The following is a 20,968-nucleotide window of genomic DNA, read 5'->3' as shown; positions in this document are numbered from 1 at the left end:
TTAATTGGTTATTAGCCGAAATGAAGTAAATCTTGGTACTTTTGAATATTACCTCAACTTTATTCTTGTGTCTATAATCATATCTTATGAAATGAGAATAATTTTGGTTTCAAATTTTCTAGTAGTTATATGAACTATTTAATTCTTATGTATAATGCATTAGCTAGACTCCTTGAAATTTTGTTGAAGAACAATGTTGATACGGACATGGCTGCCTTGATCCTCATTTCAATGGAAATGACAAGCATTTTGCGGGTCAGCTTGATGTCGGCTCTTGATTGCGGCAGAGAGTGCTTATTGTTTTCCTTCTGTTTTAGTTAGGGAGTCCTTAATATTAGAAATGGATGTTGAATTTTCATCATGTCTTTTTGATGATTTAGAGAGTTTGAAAAATTAAGATGGATGCTGAATTTTGATCATTCATGTTGTTACCTTAATGACTATCATTTTCATACTCGATTGTTGGTGCGATGGGTATCTTGAAAGATTGTTGAACGTTCAGCTGTCCGTGTATGCCTAGAAAGAATTCAAATGGTTACTCTTTATATTTATTGTTAGATGGCTTTCTATGTAGAATGTTGCTTTATCTACACAAGCAAAAATGATTTTTAATTTTCTTATTTGTACCATGTACTTTTTATTGTGGTAACAGTAGCTGTAACGAGGCGTTTGCCATGGCCACATGCAGTGACATTAACGGTCACGCTGTGCAGCCATTACTACTGTCCAAGGTGCTGCTAGCGACATACGCTTTTCTCTGAGCTGAAATTCATTAAATGATATGAATTATCAACCATTAAAAACTAAACTACCTCAACCTGTAGCTTTTCTTTTCTTTTTTCCCCCAATAATTTTATTGGGGGCTCGCACAACTCTTAGCACAATCCATACATCCATCCATTGTATCAGCACATTTGTACATTTGTTGCCATCATCATTCTCAAAACATTTTATTTCTATGTGAGCCCTTGGTATCAGCTCCTCATATTTCCCCCTCTCTTCCTCCCCCTCCTTCCCTCTTGAATTGTTGATAATTTATAAATTGTTATGATTTTTTTCATGTCTTACACTGTCTGATGTTTCCCTTCACCCACTAAAAAAGAAGTTACCTTTTATTCTTAGGATGGTACACCTTAGCTGGGGCAGGAACACTGATATACTCTAGGACACTTTGAGGTTAACGTTATGTTTCTTTCTTTTTTAATCATTTTATTAGGGCTCATACAGCTCTTATCACAATCCATACACACATCAATTGTGTAAAGCACATTTGTACATTCATTGCCCTCATCCTTCTCAAAACATTTAACATTATGTTTCAACAATAACATTCTTCATAGTCCTCTCTAAAGTCAGCAGTATCCACACATGTGCGCACACACACACACACACATACATACAAACACACACACATACAAACACATACATACAAACACACACATACACACTTTTTTTTCCTTTGACCTGCATATGTGATTGTGATAGGCCCCCCAAGAGCTAAAACTGAGATTCATTCTCAAATTCGGAAAGGGAGAAGGGTTTGTGGGAGAGCCCATTGTTAAATTCTCAGAAAGTACTGCCTGTTGGTATACGCATATAAGGGCTAGGGTTTTATTTCAACAAGCAAAGTTCTAATTTTTTTGAATGCCTCTTTGTTGTGAATTAGGTGGCGGGTTTACATTTCAGACCATCAACTCTGCATTCAGCAGTTCAAACCACTTATCAACCTACCCCTGTACTTTACCCAAATGCCATCCCAGATTGCTCTTTTCACCCAAGTCAACATCTCTCAACCCTCTTGTTCCTTGCTTCAGCCTCCCACCCTCACCCTCTTCACCTTGGTAACTTTCAAAGTCTGTTCCCTTGGGTGTGCACCTCTTTGTCTTGTGTTTCTCTCTCTCTCTTTCTCAGAAAACTTCTGGATTCCCTGTAGCTCCCTAGCCTCTTGCTCTTGCATAAGGATGGACTAATCCCCCTGGTGAGGTGCCCTGGTGGTGCAGTAGGTCACATGTATACATTTAACTGCTAACCACAAGGTCAGTGGTTTGAACCCACCAGTTGCTCTGAGGGAGCACGATGAAGCTGTCTGCTCCCGTATGGATGTAAAGCCTCAGAAACCTTGAGAAGTTCTGCTTGGTCCCCAGAGTCGCCAAGAGTTGGAATCAACTATGTGGCAATGGGTTTAGTCTATCTGGTCAGACAGCGGGTCTGTCTGGGCAGGCCAACGTGCCTTCTTGTGGGATGGGCTCTCCAGAGAGCTTCTGATGGAGAAGCACCTGCCTTTCTGATCTCACCTGAGGTGGAGCTTCTGGTATGCCCTCTATTGGAGACAGTTTTTTTTTGGCGGGGAGGCACTTCTCTGGAGGGATCATAGCTCACCCACCAGGGGAGTCTGCACAATAAAGCTTGGGAGCTATGTGGTATTTTCATCTGAGTGAGGGAGAGTTAGGGAACGAGTCCTTCGATTTCATGCATTACATGTGACGGTCAATCTCAAAAACACGACATTCTCCTTGGGTGGGTTTCGATCCCATATCTGACAGTCACATATGATAAGAGCATAAAATGTAGTCCCTTGGCCAGCTATTACAGCCCAAAGTTGTAAAAGGAATCATCTTGAACAGAGAAAGTAATTATAAATACTTTGGGATTGAATTTTATGTTTACGACAAAGACAGTCGATGGTTTGCATTATTGCATATCTTAGGTTCCTAGTGTATTCCAGATCTAAATACAAAGTGATATGATGTGATAAATCATTATCCAATAGAACAAGGGCGTTCTCATGACCATCAACATTTCAAAAAAATTTTCCAAAAAAAGGCATTTTCAAGACCATTAACACGTTGAAATATACCTTGCGGATGGTTGCTTTGTGAACTAAACTGGAAATTTTACCAGAAAGTGGGAACAACACAATTTTGTAAGATAATTAAATAAGAAAATAATTGAATAAGAAAAAGCCATTAGCCCGCGCGCGTCACCTACTGCCTCCTGGGTCCCAGCCTGCGTCTCCTCCTCTCTCCCTAGCCGCCTTCCTCTTCTGCCCGACCTCAGCCTGTGCTCCTGCCGCCCTCGCTATGGCGACCCGCAGCCCCAGCGTCGTGATCAGTGACAATGAGCCAGGCTATGACCTAGATTTATTTTGCATCCCTAATCATTACGTGGAGGATTTGGAAAAGGTGTTTATTCCTCATGGACTAATTATGGACAGAACTGAACGACTTGCTCGAGACGTGATGAAGGAGATGGGAGGCCATCATATCGTGGCGCTCTGCGTGCTCAAAGGGGGCTATAAATTCTTTGCTGACCTGCTGGATTACATCAAAGCACTGAACAGAAATAGTGATAGATCCATTCCAATGACTGTAGATTTTGAGGATATCATTGACACTGGCCAAACCATGCAAACCCTGCTCTCCCTGGTCAAGAAGCATAACCCAAAGATGGTCAAGGGGGCCAGCTTGCTGGTGAAAAGGACTCCCCGAAGCGTTGGCTATAGGCCAGACTTTGTTGGCTTTGAAATTCCAGACAAGTTTGTGGTGGGATATGCCCTGGACTACAATGAATACTTCGGGGACTTGAATCATGTCTGCGTCATCAGCGAAACTGGAAAAGCCAAATACAAAGCGTAAATGGAGTCCCCGAGCTGCCGCGCCCAAGCGCCGCCAGGTCGGGCGCCCCCGCGCCCCCCCCCCCCCCCCCCCGCAACCATCCCCATTGCAAGTGATCACCGTTTCCAGTCCCGTGACTACCTGCTTACTTCGTACTTTCCCCTGCATGTCCCTTCTCAGAGCGCGCTCCGGCCTGACCCTGAGAGAACGCTTTATTGCACTATGAGCCGGTAGACGCTCGTTTCTCTTTGGGGTTGGCTTATTGTGTGACTTGGGAGAGTCTCCGAAACCAGGCCTCTAAGGGAAGAAAACAAAATTGTCTCCGTCAGAAACATTGAAGAGAGAAGATGTATTAGTTTTTTAATTGGTATTTTACTTTTTTAATTGAAAATAGCCTAGAAGTGATTGATTCATGGTCCTCAGACCACTGGGTGGTTGGGGGCGCTTAGAGGCAGCCAGTCCGCGCATCGGTGACAAACCCTGAGCCGGCTGTGGCCAGGCTCCGTGGGGCCCCAGGTGACTTCTAGCAGGGTGTCAGTGGGAGTGACTGAGATGTCACCCTTGTTCAGATTGTTTCCAGTGAACCTTTGTCAACAGTTGCTTTAAAATATAAATAAATACATTGAGAAGAAAAAAAAAAGAAAAAGCCATTAACAAAATCTGATAATTGAGCACATCTAATACTTTAAGAGTCATAAAACTGGTTACTCTTAAAACCTGGTTGCTGAAAAATCTCAACAATAATAAAGATCTCAATTTAGCTGAATCATTTGTCATCAATATGTCATAAAGAGAGATCTAAAACTGAACTGTAAAAATAAAACAATTTCTTAAAACTGAGCATATACTGACATTATTAGATTTATTAAATGAGATCAGAGTAAGGTTATTTGGCTCTTAGGTTCATGAGTTTTCATAGAAGAAAACTAACAAGTCCTTTAGAATAAATCATCAGAAGCAGAGAGCTAGCCATGCATGCAAATGGACTTATAATTTTGTTAGAGATAGTTGTTTAAAATCCCAGCATCTGGTGTTATAGTCAACATCATTTGTATCACTGGATTATTTTCAAAACCAAGCTGGATTTGAAGAGCTTTAATCTCAGGCCCCGATTCATTTACATATCTTAATTCTGAAGCTACAGCACCCATCTTGTTACAAGCACTTTACCTCGTGTTTTAATAGAAAATGTGTGACTTTTAACACGTCCTTTATGAATTATATAAATGACAGAGTTTGGCTAAATTAAGACCATTTAAGGTATTAGGATTTCTTTAGCATGAGGACCTGCAACATCAGCAGCAAATGTGTGAAACCATGCCTGCCAGTGACCAGTTTTATACATCTTTAAACGTTAGCCTTTTTGTTTGTTTCATTATAAAGCAAATTTTGTAATGGTCTCTCATTAAATTCTTTAATACTATTGAACCATGAAATGGTCATTGAACTATTAGGAAGGAAAGCTATATTATAATAGATTATGTAATGTCGACAAATTTATGTCTTCAGCAGAATGTTAGACCTGTCTCAGACTTCAAGTAATAACCACATTATAGTCAGTCGCTGAGAATTAAAGACAAAAATATGCCATTGTGTCCACCATGTGGAAAATAAAATCTCGTAATATCATAGGCATGGAAGTTGCTTATTATTTCACATTTGGTGCTTTGTTGACAACTGACCTATGACCTATTTGAGATCAAAGTTCATGCAACTGGCAAGTAATGGTCGCTTTATTGTGTGTCTCGCTGACATGTGAAATGCACAAAAACGGAATTCATGGAGATAGATTATTTGGCAAGAATAAGTTCCCTCTAAGCCTTAAAGACTTCTCAAATTCAAATGAGGATTAACAAGAAATGACAAAATAAATTATTAAAGGTGGCCAAATTTACCCCTCCCCCACTCCACAAAGTGCTGAGATTCCTACTTCTTGAATATTTTTATGCCTTTCAGAATGAGTTTCATGGTCCAAGACCCAAACATTCACTAAACATGACAGGAATTTTAGCAGTGGAATCGTGCGACCTAATGTGTTAAATAGGCTTTTCTCTCTAGGCTTATACTAACCGGGATGTGCTACACCGAAGGTGGGGTGGTGGTCAGGGGAGAGAAGTAGATTCTGAATTGGAAGGTTTTGCTCTGGGTGAGTGACATAGAACCCAAATCCGAGCCATGTATACCTGTGATGCCGTGGACCAGAAACCGGCTGCTTCCCACCATGAGCTTCACAGGGAAGTTTCCCTGAAGAGAGAGAAGGCACTTGGCTGGGTTGCATTCCTCCCTCCAGGCAGGAGTCCAGAATGCTGAGGACCAGGTTTCCCTTTCCCTTCAGCACCATTTTCAGGAGGGAGGAAGAATCCCTACACTCTGACGGCTTCCGGCTTCCGGGAGAAAAAGGAAAAGGGGCGAGGTGGGCCCAGACAGATAGTTCAACTTGGGCAGATTTGTTGGTGGGAGCAACATGGCTAGAAAAGGACACGGTTTTTTGAAACAAAACTCTTGGTTTAGTTCTCAGTTCACTAATTCATAGCAGTATGACCTGGGAGAAGTATCTGTCTCTCACGTCCCGTTGCCACACAGCCACGACTGTCTGGGATGGTGTTTCCCATGGCTGTTTTCACAGACAACTGACGGTGTGGCCCTGCACTGTAGCAGTAGGGACGGTGACTTGCAAAACTGGGATTATTGGACTATTTGGACTTTCATTAAAAAAATTCCAACCTCTGACATAGACCATAGACATATTTAGGATGGAAATATGATTTAACTGATTGGTGCTAGGGTGTTAATAACGAATATTTCTCCCTAAAGCACCCAAGAATAATAATTTAGTAACAGTGGCTTGAAGACAAAATTAATTGTAATTATCACAAGTAAAATCTCAGTGGGTATTTCTGGTAGCTACCTTCCTCAAGTCCCACCAGGAGGCATTGCGTTGTCAGCTGCATCAGTCCTTCACTGAAAGCCAAGTTTGAGTTCTCTGTACCCACAATTCCCTCTCATTTCCTTGTTTACTTGAGTTACACTTTCCATCTCGACCCCTTCTAAGATGTGCCACTTTCTGCTTTTCTTAGAAGACACTTCATCTGAATCTCTTCTATGACACTTTTTCCCGCTACAAACATTCCTCAAGACTTGTCATCCCAACCCATTGCTTTCTCTTTCTTCTGGCCTTCAATATGTTGTACCACTGTGCACATTCTACAGTTGATCTAGGTATTTATCACACTGTATTCAACTTACCCACCTCATCCATCGGGCTACGAATCCCTCGGGAGCACAGACCACATCCTTTCCATCTTATATCCTCCGGGCCTAGGGTGGTGCTTGGTAGACAGAAGATGAGCTATATTTAATGAGTCAATTTGTATTCATCTCCCCTTTGCCAAATAAGCAAAATTCTGTCTGTTCGTTTCAATCGGAGCAATGTCCATAAGCAGAGAACTTCAAGAATCCTCAATATTATGAAAAGAAAGTAGGTGAATATCATCAATAATTTTATTCTTATCTGTTACAGCAAATATACTTTGTGAGCACTAATAGCTTTTGGATTTCAGGATATATGTGTGCAGTGAGAAAGTTGCCAATGAGGTCATGTGCTCAGAAAACATGGATTGTAGTTTTCAGAATCCCAGGTGTGCCAAATGCATTGATAATGCGGGCAGTATTTCTCAATAATGAATGTTCCTGAATAATTTTCCTATCATTTTCCAACATTGAATCTAACAATATTAAACAGATTCTTCTTCTTTATTTAACTTTACTGGAAAGCTTTACAGAATTATGTGTTATTCATATAGGACTTGATCTGCAAAAGCAAGCTGAGAATCAGAATAGAAAACACCACAAATTCTACTTAGTTTCATAGAATCCGAGAGCCCTGGCCTCTGTCTTGCAATCATTCAGACCTCCCTGATTAGGGTAACATCCATCTTACCATGACTGCTGCTTCTGAAAACCACTTCTGCTCAGCACTAATCATGAACTAGAATAATCCACTCAGATGTATGAGGGTGCTTCAAAAAGTTTGTGGGAAAAAATCCTATATCTTTTCATTTCATTTTCCCCTGAACTGTCTGAAGTACCTTGTATTGTCAGACCCCCTGCAGCTACTAGACAACCACACGGCACCAAGATGAACCTCCACTGTTAGGCAATGAAAAAACATTCCAAGCTCTAGATGACGTAGTAGATATGTACTTGTTCTGCTCAGCATTCATTTCTCTTCTTCTGGTACATTGTCACTCTCCCTCATGCCCTCCCTCACAGCTCAGTAGTTTAGTGGGTCTCACTGTCTACTCACTCACCCTAGTTTCTGGAGCTATGCCCCACGTTGAGCCAATCATCACTTTCCATCAGAGCGATTGGTTCAGATTGGCATATGAGATGATGCTAAGCCAGTCTAATTAGACTCAACCCTGTAATAGAAATGTGTGGCTGACATTGCCAATGGTTACTATACCGAGCGGGCTTTCTGAGAATGTTCCATTGCAGGAGCGAATAGAGCCAAGAGAGGGAAGCGTGAATGGGGTCCAAGTGACATTGTTTGGGTTGCGCTTGAATGTAGTGCTTGCATCGAGCATGTAAGAGCCTTTCTTATGTTTGGTCATAAAGTGAACATAACTTCATCATCCAATATAAACCTTCAAAAATTCTACTGGAGCCACTTGGTATTAGATGGTTTCGAATTTGCATATCTTTGTTTATGCATAATTGAGATTGGCTCCTAGTCTTCCTTCCCCTTTTTGTCTTGTCTAGATTTAGCAAGTGCCACACAGGCTGCTTCTTCCAGTCCTGTCCTCTATGGAATCCTTGTGCATCTGCCCCCCGCGCAGGACGCGATGTGTCCATATGCACTCTCAAACTGCACTTAATGGAGATTTAAACCAGTCAAGGTGGCCCTCCTAAACGCTCTAATTCTTACGACACCACCTTCTATAAATGCTGTTGTTCAGTATAGGCATTCTTCAGAGATGTCGTGTGTCCTGCCCAGAACACAAAAAAAGTGCAGATCAGAATAAAGTGGGTCACACGATTTTTTGGTCTCCCAGTATATAAAAAAGTTATACTTACTCGTTGCACTGTAGTCTATTAGGTGTGCAATAGCGTTATGAAAAAGCCTGAAGCATTAAGAGAATAAACAAGAGGGAGCACATGCTGTTGAGAAAATGGTGCCCATAGATTTGTGTGTTGCAGGGTTGTTACAAACCTCTACTTGATAGAACACACACACACAGTATTCATGAAGTACAATAAAGCAAAGCACAATAAAATCACACATATATATATATACACACATATATTCCATACTTAATGCTTTTCTTTCTATGTGTATAGCCTTTATTCATGACTATTATTATTAATTATGCATTATGGTTACCATAATTTTGCTCATAATTTCTGTGTCTCAGTCCTTCCTTTATTAAGTAGTATGTCAAAGACTACATAATAAAAATTGAAAAAATAAAGCCTCTATGGGCAGGTTAAATGACAACTTAAGAGTAGAAGAGAAAATTAATTGGAAGCCATATCTGAAGAAATTTTCTTCCACGCAGCACGGAGAGACAATGAGATAGAAAGTACGGGAGAGGATTAGCGGATACAGAGAGGCAAGTGAGCTCATGGGAGAGAATCGCTAGGGTGCAGAGAAGCAAGTATAAAAGAGATCATGACTTACTCACCTCAGTGCATCTGGCTCTTCAGAGACCCCGACCTCATCCGGCCGCCCTGGAGATCTCCATTGGACACATCCAGCGGCAACACGGAGGCTGTAAGTGTACAGTGGACACTGTCTTCAGGGATCTGCGTCCTGGGCAGCGTTCAAGTACAAAATGGGCAAGAGTGGACCTCAGAGTGCAAATGGAAGATAGTGAGACATTCTGTTTTCTCCAAAAAATGCATGGTTTTGCCTTTTACAATTAAAACACGAACCTCATGATATATATACACACACACACATCTATATATACATATCTGTTATTTAGTTTGTGGTATGAGATTAATATGCAAAGTACATAATAACTGTTGCAAGTTGGGCACCGTCCACTTGGGGAACAATGCCCTCAAGTAAGAACAGACGTCATGTGTTAATAGACGTCATGTGTTTTTTATAATGAAAAAATAAACCACAAGTAAAGTACAAACTTTTAAAGCTGGCAGACGTCTCAAATCCTGAAACCATTGCATCGTGTTTTTATTCACGACCTGACCCCCCCCCCTCTTTAGCATATGCTCACACTTCTTTTCCTACATTGTTGTGGCATATTCCCTAATAAATGGCTTCAGATGTCATAGATGCTTGTGTTTGGAAATTTTGCATGAATTTTGAGGGTTCTTAATAAATTCAGAGTCTACAAACCCACTTCCTAGAAGCTCATTCACAGATCGCCGTTCAAAGAGCTTGCACGAACCTAGGGAGACATCGTTTACCTGTTGCAGTAGCCCAAACAGAAGTTTAGAGCGGTTTGGCCATTTAAAGACTTGTTTTTACAAATAAATATGTGTGTGTTTGGTCCATCGTGTGTTTTATTAGATTCTGTGTACATATTCATGGGATGGTGATGAAGGAAACCTATCTCATTAAGGGATCCAAGTGAAATGATTATCCGCCGACCTGGAAAAATGGTGCTTTTCAAAATCAACAACTGTATTAAATTCAAGCTGTTTCCAACCTTCAGACATACACCAGTGACTGTGGACGCTGTATTTCACTGTGGGGTTATTTTCATCTGCCTTGTCTCTATTTCCTCTTTAGCAATGTCTTGAATCTCAGCGTTTTCATGTCTTCTCTCCTGTAGTTTTCATGGGAGCCCTGATGGGGTAGGGGCTCCCTACTGGGCTGTGTTTGGCAAGACTGACAGTTCAACACCAGCAGCAGCTCAGGGGAGAAAGATGGGACTCTCTGCTCTGGTGAACAGGCACTGTCTTGGAAACCCGGCAGGGGAAGTTCTACCCTGTCCAAAAAGGGCTTGTCAGCATTGTGAGTTTGGAATTATTACTGTGGTGTTCATAATTTACAGCTTCTGGGCAATCTTACCTCTCTCTTGTCTTCATGGCATTAGCCACCAAGGTTTTTGTTTCCGTTGTTATGTAATATGGTAGCTTTTGACATTTTGAAACTTCTTCCCATCTTTATTTGTTTATGTTTTTGATGCTGAAATGTAGTAAGTTATGGTTCTTCTAAGTAGTATCTTTTTTTGTGATGTATTGTCAGTTCTAGTCTCTACGCCTGTGATTATAATCCCATTTTGGGGGGAGTTCTCTGTTATGCTAGTGGGCAGGATTAAGGTAGGATGTATTCTGAGTTTCCACTTTCACTAGAAGAAAAAAGAAATCAAGCTTGGAGTTGCAATATCCAAAGATTCAATGGGTTAAAAAAAAAGAGAGATTCAGGAAGCAGCAAAAGAATATGGAAAGAATACACAGAGTCACAGTAACAAAAGGGACTAGTCCACATGCCGCCCTTTCAGAAGGTTCCACTGATTCCTCAGAAGAATCCATGCGCCGAAGGAAGAAGTTCCAGCTCCACAGAAAGCACTAGCCACAAGACAAGGCTCTAAGAACTGATGGAATCCCAATTGAAATGCTTCAATATGCTGAGGAAGCCCTGGAGGCACTCACTTGTCTATGCCAAGAAACGTGGAAGACAGCTTCCTAGCCAACTGAAAGGAAGAGATCCACACTTTATTTATTTAAAAAATTTTATTAGGGGCTCATACAACTCTTATCACAATCCATACATATACATACATCAATTGTATAAAGCACATCCATACATTCCCTGCCCCAATCACTCTCAAGGCATTTGCTCTCCACTTAAGCCCTTTGCATCAGGTCCTCTTTTTTTTTCCCTCCCTCCCCGCTCCCCCTCCCTCATGAGCCCTTGATAATTTATAGATTATTATTTTGTCATATCTTGCCCTATCCGGCATCTCCCTTAACCCCCTTTTCTGTTGTCCGTCCCCCAGGGAGGAGGTCACATGTAGATCCTTGTAATCAGTTCCCCTTTCCAACCCACTCTCCCTCTACTCTTCCAGTATCGCCCCTCACACCACTGGTCCTGAAGGTATCATCCACCCTGGATTCCATGTGCCTCCAGATCCTATCTTCACCAGTGTACAACCTCTGCTCTATCCAGACTTGCAAGGTAGAATTCAGATCATGGTAGTTGGGAGGGTGGGGGAGGAAGCATTTAGGATCTGGGGAAAGCTGTATTTTTCATCGGTGCTACTTCGCACCCTGACTGATTCATCTCCTCCCCTAGGCCCCTCTGTGAGGGATCTCCAGTGGCTGACAAATGGGCTTTGGGTCTCCACTCTGCACTTCCCCCTTCATTCACTATGGTAAGATTTTTAATTTTTTTATGATGCCTTATACCTGATCCCTTTGGCACCACGTGATCGCACAGTCTGGTGTGCTTCTTCCATGTGGGCTTTGTTGCTTCTGAGCTAGATGGCCACTTGTTCACCTTCAAGCCTTTAAGACCCCAGACACTATCTCTTTTGATAGCCGGGCACCATCAGCTTTCTTCACCACATTTACTTGTTCACCCGCTTTGGCTTCAGCAGTTGTGTCGAGCATTGTAGATTGCCAATTTAATAGAAGAAAGTATTCATGCATTGAGGGAGTGCTTGAGTAGAGGCCCAAGGTCCTTCCACCACCTTAATACTAAACCTATAAATATAGGCACATAGGTCTATTTCCCCATCCTCATATATATATATGCATGTACATGTCTTTGTCTAGACCTCTATAAATGCCCTTTGACTCCTTGCTCTTTTCTTCATCTCCCTTGACTTTCCTCCTGCCCTACTACCATGCTCCATCCCCACCTGGGTTACAGCTATACCTCTTCTTTACATAACCTTACCCTTGATCATTCCCTACCAGGCCTGCCACTCCCCCCTCACCACCAATTTGGATCCCATGTTGTTCCTTTGTCCATGGGTTTGTTAACACCACTTCCTTATTCCCCACCTCCTCCTATCCCAAGTCCCCCCAGAACTGTCGGTCCCATTGTTTTTCCTCCAGATAGTTTATCCAACCTGTCTTTTTTAGACAGACCTGTGGAGATAATAACATGCACGAAAACAAGACAGAAGAAAACAAAGCAACAGTATACAACCAGACAACAAAACAACATCAAACCACTGACAAAGAACAAAACAAAACACATCAAGAAATAAAAGCTTGTAATTAGTTCAAGGATCGTTTGTTGGCCTTTAGGATTGTTTTCCAGTCCAGTCCGTTGGGGCACCACACCCTCGCCCCAAAGTTCACTTTCAGCATTCCCCGGGGATCTTGCCACACCATTCCCTTGCTGTTCCGCTGCACTCCCCCAGTGCTTTGCCTCGGTGTGGTAGGATCAGGTCAGATGCAATTCCCACACTGTGTCTCCGGTGCTGTCCCCTGTAGCGCCATGGGTCAGTGAGGGGCTTCATGTCTCATAGTGGGGCCAGCCATGTTGTCCTCTCTTTGGACTGGCTGCTCTAATCAGGAACATAATCCTCACGGCCTGGTGGACCAGGCTGTGCTCCACTCTCTCCTCCTCCCTCTTCATCTGCTCCCGTGTGCTCTGGAGATCCACATTTGTACCCATTCCAAAGAAAGATGATCCATTAGAATGCTCAAATTATAGAACAATATCATTGATATCCCATGCAGGTAAAAGAATTCTGAAGAGCAACAACAATAGCAGCTGTACACTGAGAGAGAGCTGTCAGAAATTCATGCTGGATTCAGAAGAGGATGTAGAACAAGGGATATCATTGCTGATGTCAGATGGATCGTGGTTGAAAGCAGAGAATACTAGAAAGGTGGTTACCTGTGTTTTGTTAACTATGCAAAGTCGTTTGACTGTTGACCATAGCAAACTGTAAAAAGCCTTGAGAAGACAGGAATTCCAGAATGCTCAATTGTGCTCATGCAGAACCTGAGCTTGGAGCAAGATGCAGCTGTGTGGACAGAACAAGAGAATACTTCATGAGTTAAAATCAAGAAAGGTGTGCACAATGGTTATATCTTTTCACCATACTTGTTCAGTCTGGATGCTGAGCAAACAATGATAACAGTAATATATGAAGAACAAAGCAGACTGATTGGAAGAAGGCTTATTAACAATCTGTGCTATGCACATAACACAATCTTGCTAAAGTGAGAATGACATGAAGCACATGCTGAGGAAGATCAAGAATTGCAGCCTTCAGTATGGATTATAACTCAATGTAAAGAAACAAAATTCCTCACAATTGGACCAATAGGTCACATCATGACAAACGGAGAAAAGATTAAAGTTCTCAAGGACTTTGCCTTGCTTGGATCCACCATCGATGCTCATGGAAGCCCTCATGGGACCAAAGGATGCACTGCATTAGGTAAATAGACTGCGCAAGACCTTTTTAAAGTGTTGGAAAGCAAGGAGGCTACTTTGAGGACTAAGCTGTGTCTGACCCAAGCCATGGTATTTTCAGTGGGCTCATATGCATGTGAGTTGATGTGCATAAGGAAGACTTAAGAAGGATCAATGCTTCTGAATTATGGCGCTGGCAAAGACTACTGAGCATATCATACATGTTCTGCCAAAAGAACAAACAACTGGATTTGAAGAGGTACCATTAGAATGTTCCTTCCAAGCAAGGAGGTGAGACTTAGTCTCACATACTTGGGACATGTATGCAGGAGCGATCAATCCCTGGAAAAGGATCTCGTGCGTTGTAGACTACAGGGCCATCAAAAAAGAGGAATTGCCTAGGCAAATGCATTGGCACAGGGCTGCAAAGATGGGTCCCAGCACGTGTGAGGTTGGTGCAAGGCTGGGTGGTGTTTTATTTACTTTGTCGGATGTCGGGTCCCTCTGAGTCTGAACCGACGCCAAGGCACCAAGTAACTCGAACTCTATTCCAAAGTGGGACCCCAGTCACCGCCCTTTGTTTCCTGGAGGGCAGGCTCTGCAGAAAGACAAAAGCCACACGAAGCTACTGTCAAAGCTACTGCTTCTCATAGCTTTTCCAGTTTTACAAAAACATGCGATCATCTGAGCTAATTTCTAAGGCTGTTCTCAGAGTTTTTTGAAGAGGCTCTTGCAAGAAAAGGACCCTCAGCTTAATTGGAAGGTGGTAGTCTAATTTTATTATTTCCATGTGGAGAACCAGTGAGCTCAGCACATTTATTGAAAACTGCATCTTTTCTCTTGTGATCTGCAGGGCCAGTTGCTGTGGATTGAATTTTCATGTTATTGACAAGCTTCCCTGGTTCAAGGCACGTGGTTCTGGTTTCCCTCATGGTTCCCGATCCTGTTAGCCATTTCTTTCACTTTCTACCAGTCCAATAACACAAGAAGGTCAAGTTTCTAGCTGCTTCACAAGAAGAACGCCTTCTAGAATACCGAGTGTTCTATGTTGCCAGCAGCAAAAGTCTTGTCTTTGAAGTTTAAATGTTTAATCATTCCATTTTTCACTTTGAGAATATCTGGCCCTTCTTAGTGGTCTTTTATTTTTAGTTATATTTTGGAAATACCGTCTTCTTTAAATAGTAGAGGCGCACATCATATAATATGTAACGGGTAATTTCAATAGCTGTAGTCTTCTTGGGTCTGATAGTGATGATCTTACTTCTCTTGGCTCAGTGGATTCTGCTTTCCCACAGTATTAGTGATTTATTTTTATTGTGAACATATGTTCAATGCAACTTCATCTGTTATAATTCTTTGAAACCTGACTTGAAGGATGTTTTCCCTCTTTAGAGATGATTTGAATTAACTTCGGCCAGGTGCCTGAGAGTGCCTTTAATCCAGGGCCCATTAAAATTAATTCTTGGTTTGAGATTTTATAAATCACACAGAAGTGTGGATTTGGGCCAACAGCTCTCTTGAGGACCAGACTGGTTTCAAATGTTGATGAGAGAAGTCCTCTGCCATCGCGCCAACACTGTGACAACGGAAGGAGCGTTTGCTCCTAGTTCACCTTCCCAGTGAGACCTCATCCTGGGGAGTGCATCTTAGTTTCCTACCACGGTGCCTCTCAAGCTATCTTGTCGTGACAGACATTTGTCCCCCAGCCCATGACAGACAGATACTTTGGTAAAGGTAACTGAAAAGATTACTAGGTAAATGGAATGCTGCTTGACTGCTACCATGTTGAAAATTTGCTATGGAAGTTTCTTTTTAAACGTGAAAAACTATGGAAATTTCTAAACACTCCCTTAATTTCACTGCATATCTCTCCACATGGACTGGCAACTGCTAGTCTGTGGCCTGGTCTCCATGAGAATCACACACAGATTAGCACTGTTCTACCAACCCTTCCACTGTGGGAAACTCTAAACTTAATCTCCTTTGCCCACACCTCACATCGTGGGCATACCTAGAAATCCAAGGCCTACTGAAATGGGCAGGTGTCTTTAGGTACTGGGTGGATGGGAAGCTTACTTGCTTCCTTCTGTATCCCTTCTTTCATTTAATTTTTGACCTTCTCACTAGTTTCAACACCCTCTTTCTGAACGGACATACATGCACACATTCACCAAAAAAATAGACAAAAATATTTTAACCACATTATAGTTAACCACATTCATCATTCCCCTAATGGAAAATATCTAAAATATTCATACACAATGGATCCATTGTCATTTTCCTCACACAGTAAGACATTATATACTAAGAAAGAACCAATTGTTTATCTTTCAAATAGTTTTATTGAGATATGAAAACATATCATATAACTCCGTAGTTTAGTCATATTAAAAAGGTTGTACAACCACCACCACAATCAACTTCGGCGCATTTTCCTCCTTCTTGTACCCATTGTTGTTGGCTCCCCATCACCCCCACCCCATACCTCCTTTCCGTGCTCCCAGTTAATTATTAATCCAGTTGCTTTCCTCCTAGATCCACTCATCCTGACAGCCATCCTATACAGAAAACCACACAAAGCAGAGACAAAAAGCAGAAAGGACCCAGCAGCAATGACTAAATAGAGAAAAAATCTCAATGGTAAAGAAAGCAAAAAATATTAAAAACAGAACAAAAACAATAAATTCAGCAACAACATGAATGGTTCTCATGAGAATGATGTTTATGCAAAAAAAATCCAGCTGTGAGTATCACATACATTTTATAGTTCTAGTTATGAAAAGTTTCCAACAATGTGCCCTAGTGGCACAAGGCCACGAAGCACTTGGCTGCCGACTCGACGGGCGATGTGAAGCCATCAGGAGAGAATAGACTTAGCGCTGTGCTCTGTAAAGGTTGCAGCCCAGGAAACCCTGAGGCCAGTTCTCCTCTGTCACGCTGGGTCACTATGAGCCATAAATGACTTATCGGCACACACCACCACCCACCTTTGAAAACAGGCAACAATATAGAAGTTCAACGGCAAAAGCGTGCTGTCCTTGGGGAGGCACGATACCTCAAAGGAGTCGTGGGAGCTTCTGCCTAATGGAGTCTGGACGCTGCTTTCTTTCTTTTTTTTCCCCCATTGGGTGTTTATTTGTGAAAATGCCACATGTGTGGACTTTTTCTATGGAATAATTTATTTAATAAAAGGCCTTTTAGCTTATCCAACATCAACTGTAAATCCCTAACTGCAAACACTGGGTAGTTGAGCATCATCTTTAACATCTTTCTCTCCCCTTCAAGCCCATCTCCAATCACCTCATCCATCCCTGAGATCTGGTAGTCCTGTCTCCGACGTGTGATCTAGACCACCGTCTCTCACCTGAGTGACTTGCACAACATCCCATTCCTTTCCCTGCATCTTCTGTTCTCCCAGTCATTCTTGTTTTGTAGCCAGAATGATCTTCCAAACATATACCTTATATACTCGTGTAGAAGCCGAGTTTTTCAGCACATTTTTAATGCCATTTTTTGTTGTAAAATTAGGTGCCTCGGCTGATATTCGGATTGGCTTATACTCGAGAATATACGGTAAATATGATATTATGGCCCTGCTGAAAATGCCCTCGGTGTCTCCCCATTGTTCTCTGGGAAAAGAACAAAATCCTCACTGTAGCCATCGGCCTGCCTTGGGGCCACTGTGAAGACCAGTAGTTCACCTGGGCCAGTGTCCCTTGGTGCTCTTTACTCCAACTGCACTAACCTTTCAAGCCTACAACCGGCCACTTTCCTTTTTACTTAGGACCCTTCTCACAAATGAGTCGTTTGGCCTGATATGTGTTGTCCTTTTCCCTACCAATTTCACCCCAGTGCCTTCTAGTAGGTTGTCTTAGGCTGGGTTTTCTAGGCACCAAAACTAGTGAAATATATACATATGTTTATATTAAAGAAATGCCTCACACAGTTTTTAAGGTGGGAAATTTTCAAGTTCATTGGCCAGGTGTCTAGAAGCCCTGGTGGTTAGGCAATGAGCTGTGATTTGCATGGTCTGCAGTTTGGGACCAGCAGCAGCAACATGTGAGAAAGACTGATCTTTTGACTCCCATGAGCAGTTACTGTCTCAGAAACCAATCCACAGAAGGCTGCTATAAATCAGCATTGGCCCAATGGCTTGATTTGAGTTTAGGGCCAGATGTCAGGCTGGAGGCTGCTTTTGACTTGAGTAACTGCAAGAGCTGATGAATGCAAGATCAACTACTGAGAACCCTGATTGAGCCAAACTGACATAAAACCCTATTCCCCTTCAGAGAATGTATCAGCGTTATAACTCAACAATTGAGTGTCATAACTGATGTGAAATGGTCTCTCGTCCAATAAAACATAAGAGCCATGGAGATGCCTTGTTCACAACAGTTTTCTTCATGCCTAACATAGTGCTTTGAATGTAATAGTTATTAAATTAATATTTGTTGAGTAAATTAATAAGTTAATTTTTATAATGGTATAGATATGGTGTTTGCAGATAAATTGCCAAAAAATAAAATATTTTAAATATTTGTGTGAACCCTGAGAAAAACTCATAATTATGATTATTTTTAAAAACAATTGATTGTGAATTAGGTAGAAGTTTATACTTTAATCATCATCTTTTTATTCAACAATGTAAATAATTTGCCAAACCTCTCAATAGCTTGCTCTGTCCCCTCCCTTTTTGCTCGCCTCCGTCTTGTAATAGATTGTCTTCCCCGTCGCCCAAGTTAGCACCTGTCTACTGGATAGTCTGTTCCCGGGCCTCCTTTACACTACTACCACCGGTGACCATCCAAAGCTGTTTCTTTTGGTATGAAGCCCTTTATCATTTTCTTTTTCATTTGCAACAGTGGGCTTACGCAATATCTGTCCTTTTGTGATTGGCCATCTTCACTCCAGGAGCCCTGACGATGTAGTGGTTTTGCACTGGGCTGCCATTCACAAGGTCCACAGTTCAAAGCCACCAACCACTTCCAGGGAGCAAGATGGGGCTTTCTGTTTCTGCAAATGGTTACAGTCTCAGACACTCATGGTGGCAGTTCTACGCAGTGGCAGGCCTAGAGGCTCCCGATGAGTCCGCATCAACTCTATTGCAGTGAGACGCCTGCTCGGCACAATGCCCTCCCAGTCATTCATGTCTTGAGGAGTATCACAGTTGCATCATTAGCGCTTAGTACTGAGTAATATATATTCCTTTGTGTGTATATATCTCTATCTAAAGGTTCTTTATCCTGTCTGCCACTGGGTAACGTTGTTTCCATCTTGCGATTTTGAATAGTGCTTGATGGACATGGGTGCACATCTGCTCCTGCAACTCATTATTATTATTCTCATACGATTTTTGGCCTTCCAAGAGCTCCCATCCTCTCATTATTCATTTGAAGCCTGTCGCTCATTCCCTGACCCAACTTTTTTTCATCGCATTTGTATGGTCTCTTTTCTGCCTGCTTCCCTGGCTTCATCGGATACTACGCCCTTTCTCTTGTGATGGGTCCAGGCAGCACATCTGAGTAGCCCTGTTCGGGACTTCCTACTGGCGGGGTTTCTAGCTGAACTGCCTTTCCTTCACGTGCTCACAGGACATCCTAACATTTCAGTTTTAATTTCCCTCTTTCGGTGCTTTCTCTGACTCCCCAACCGAATATCTCTTTTTTGACCTCCACATCATCCGGATGGATTTCTTCCTAGTGCTGAGCACTGCACACTGTCTGGCTTGTTAGGGGCCTGCAACTCTCTGAGGGCAAGCACTGCGTCTGCGTCACTCACCACTGTACACACCGCACCTAGCGCTTGCGCATGTCAGAGGCATTTGATAAATATTGATTGAATGCTTGAATGGCTTCGTGAGCAATGCTGTCTAATCGAACTTGCTACGATGGGAATACTGAATAAGCCTGCCTGTACCGCTCAATTCCATAGCTATTAACCACGTGTGACCATCGGACAATTGAAATGTGGCCAGGGTGATTAAAGAATGTGGGCTTTCAATCATGTCGATGTGAGCGAGGCTGGCCAGAGTGGAGAACCAGGGCCCACAGGGAGGGGCCCGCTCGGCCAGGGTGCAGTGTGGCACCAACGAGAAACAAAGCACTGCTCTGGTTCTTTAGTGCCCCCCCCACACACACACACACAAACTGTCATGACCCCAGTTCTGTCCTGCAAATCCGGCTAAAGCAGAGCATGTGCACTGGTGCAGATAAGAGCTCTCCACACATGGAATCCAGGACAGATAACCCCTCGGGACCAATAATGGGAATAACGATTCCATGAGGATAGGGGAAGATTGGGAGAGAAGGGGGAGAAAGAGGGAACCAATTGCAGTGATCGTCGTACCCCCGCCCAGGGGGACAAAGAACAGCAGAAACGTGGATGAAGGGAGACAGCAGATGGCATAAAATATTAAAATAAAAATAATTTATAAATTAGCATGGTTCATGAGGATCGGGGAGGGAGGGGGAAAAAGAGGAGCTGATACAAAGCAAATGTTTTGGAAATGATGATGGCAACCTAATTACAAATGTGCTTGATACAATTGATGGATGGATTATTGTAAGAGCCCCAAATAAAATGAATTATAAAAATAAAAGATGAAACAAACAACAAGAGAATGTGGATTTTAATTAGATTAAAATTTGAATAGGCACATGTGGTTAGGGTCTAGCATATTAATTAGACAGTGTAGCTCCAGAGAAAGCAATTGAGACTGCGGAGAGGTGGTGAGAAGGCCTCTTAGGGGCAGAAATGTCTCAATGGGGACGTAAAGGATGAGGGAGCACGGGAAAGAGGCCGGGTGGGAGGGGTGGCACTGGGGAGGGGCACTGAGGAGGGCGCTGGAAAAGAGAAGTGTTCCGGGGAGAAGAAACAAGTTGCACAAGTCCCAAGATGCGGAGAAAACTTCCAAGTGAAGAATTGGGCTCTGTTTCAGAGGTTTTATGATATAAGGATTTTTATTGACCCATGTTTTATCTAATCTCAGTATTTTATTTCGGAT

General features: G+C 42.4%; 1 pseudogene; it reads left to right on the top strand.

Moving 5' to 3' along the window:
- The first annotated feature begins 2,976 nt into the window (after positions 1 to 2,976).
- Positions 2,977 to 3,654, top strand: LOC142456516 (hypoxanthine-guanine phosphoribosyltransferase pseudogene; annotated as a pseudogene).
- The last annotated feature ends 17,314 nt before the right edge of the window (positions 3,655 to 20,968 follow it).

This window comes from Tenrec ecaudatus, chromosome 9 (assembly GCF_050624435.1).
Source record: "Tenrec ecaudatus isolate mTenEca1 chromosome 9, mTenEca1.hap1, whole genome shotgun sequence".
NCBI lineage: Eukaryota > Metazoa > Chordata > Mammalia > Afrosoricida > Tenrecidae > Tenrec > Tenrec ecaudatus.
The sequence above is the reverse complement of the archived record's forward strand: the minus strand, read 5'-3'. Positions and strand labels throughout refer to the sequence as shown.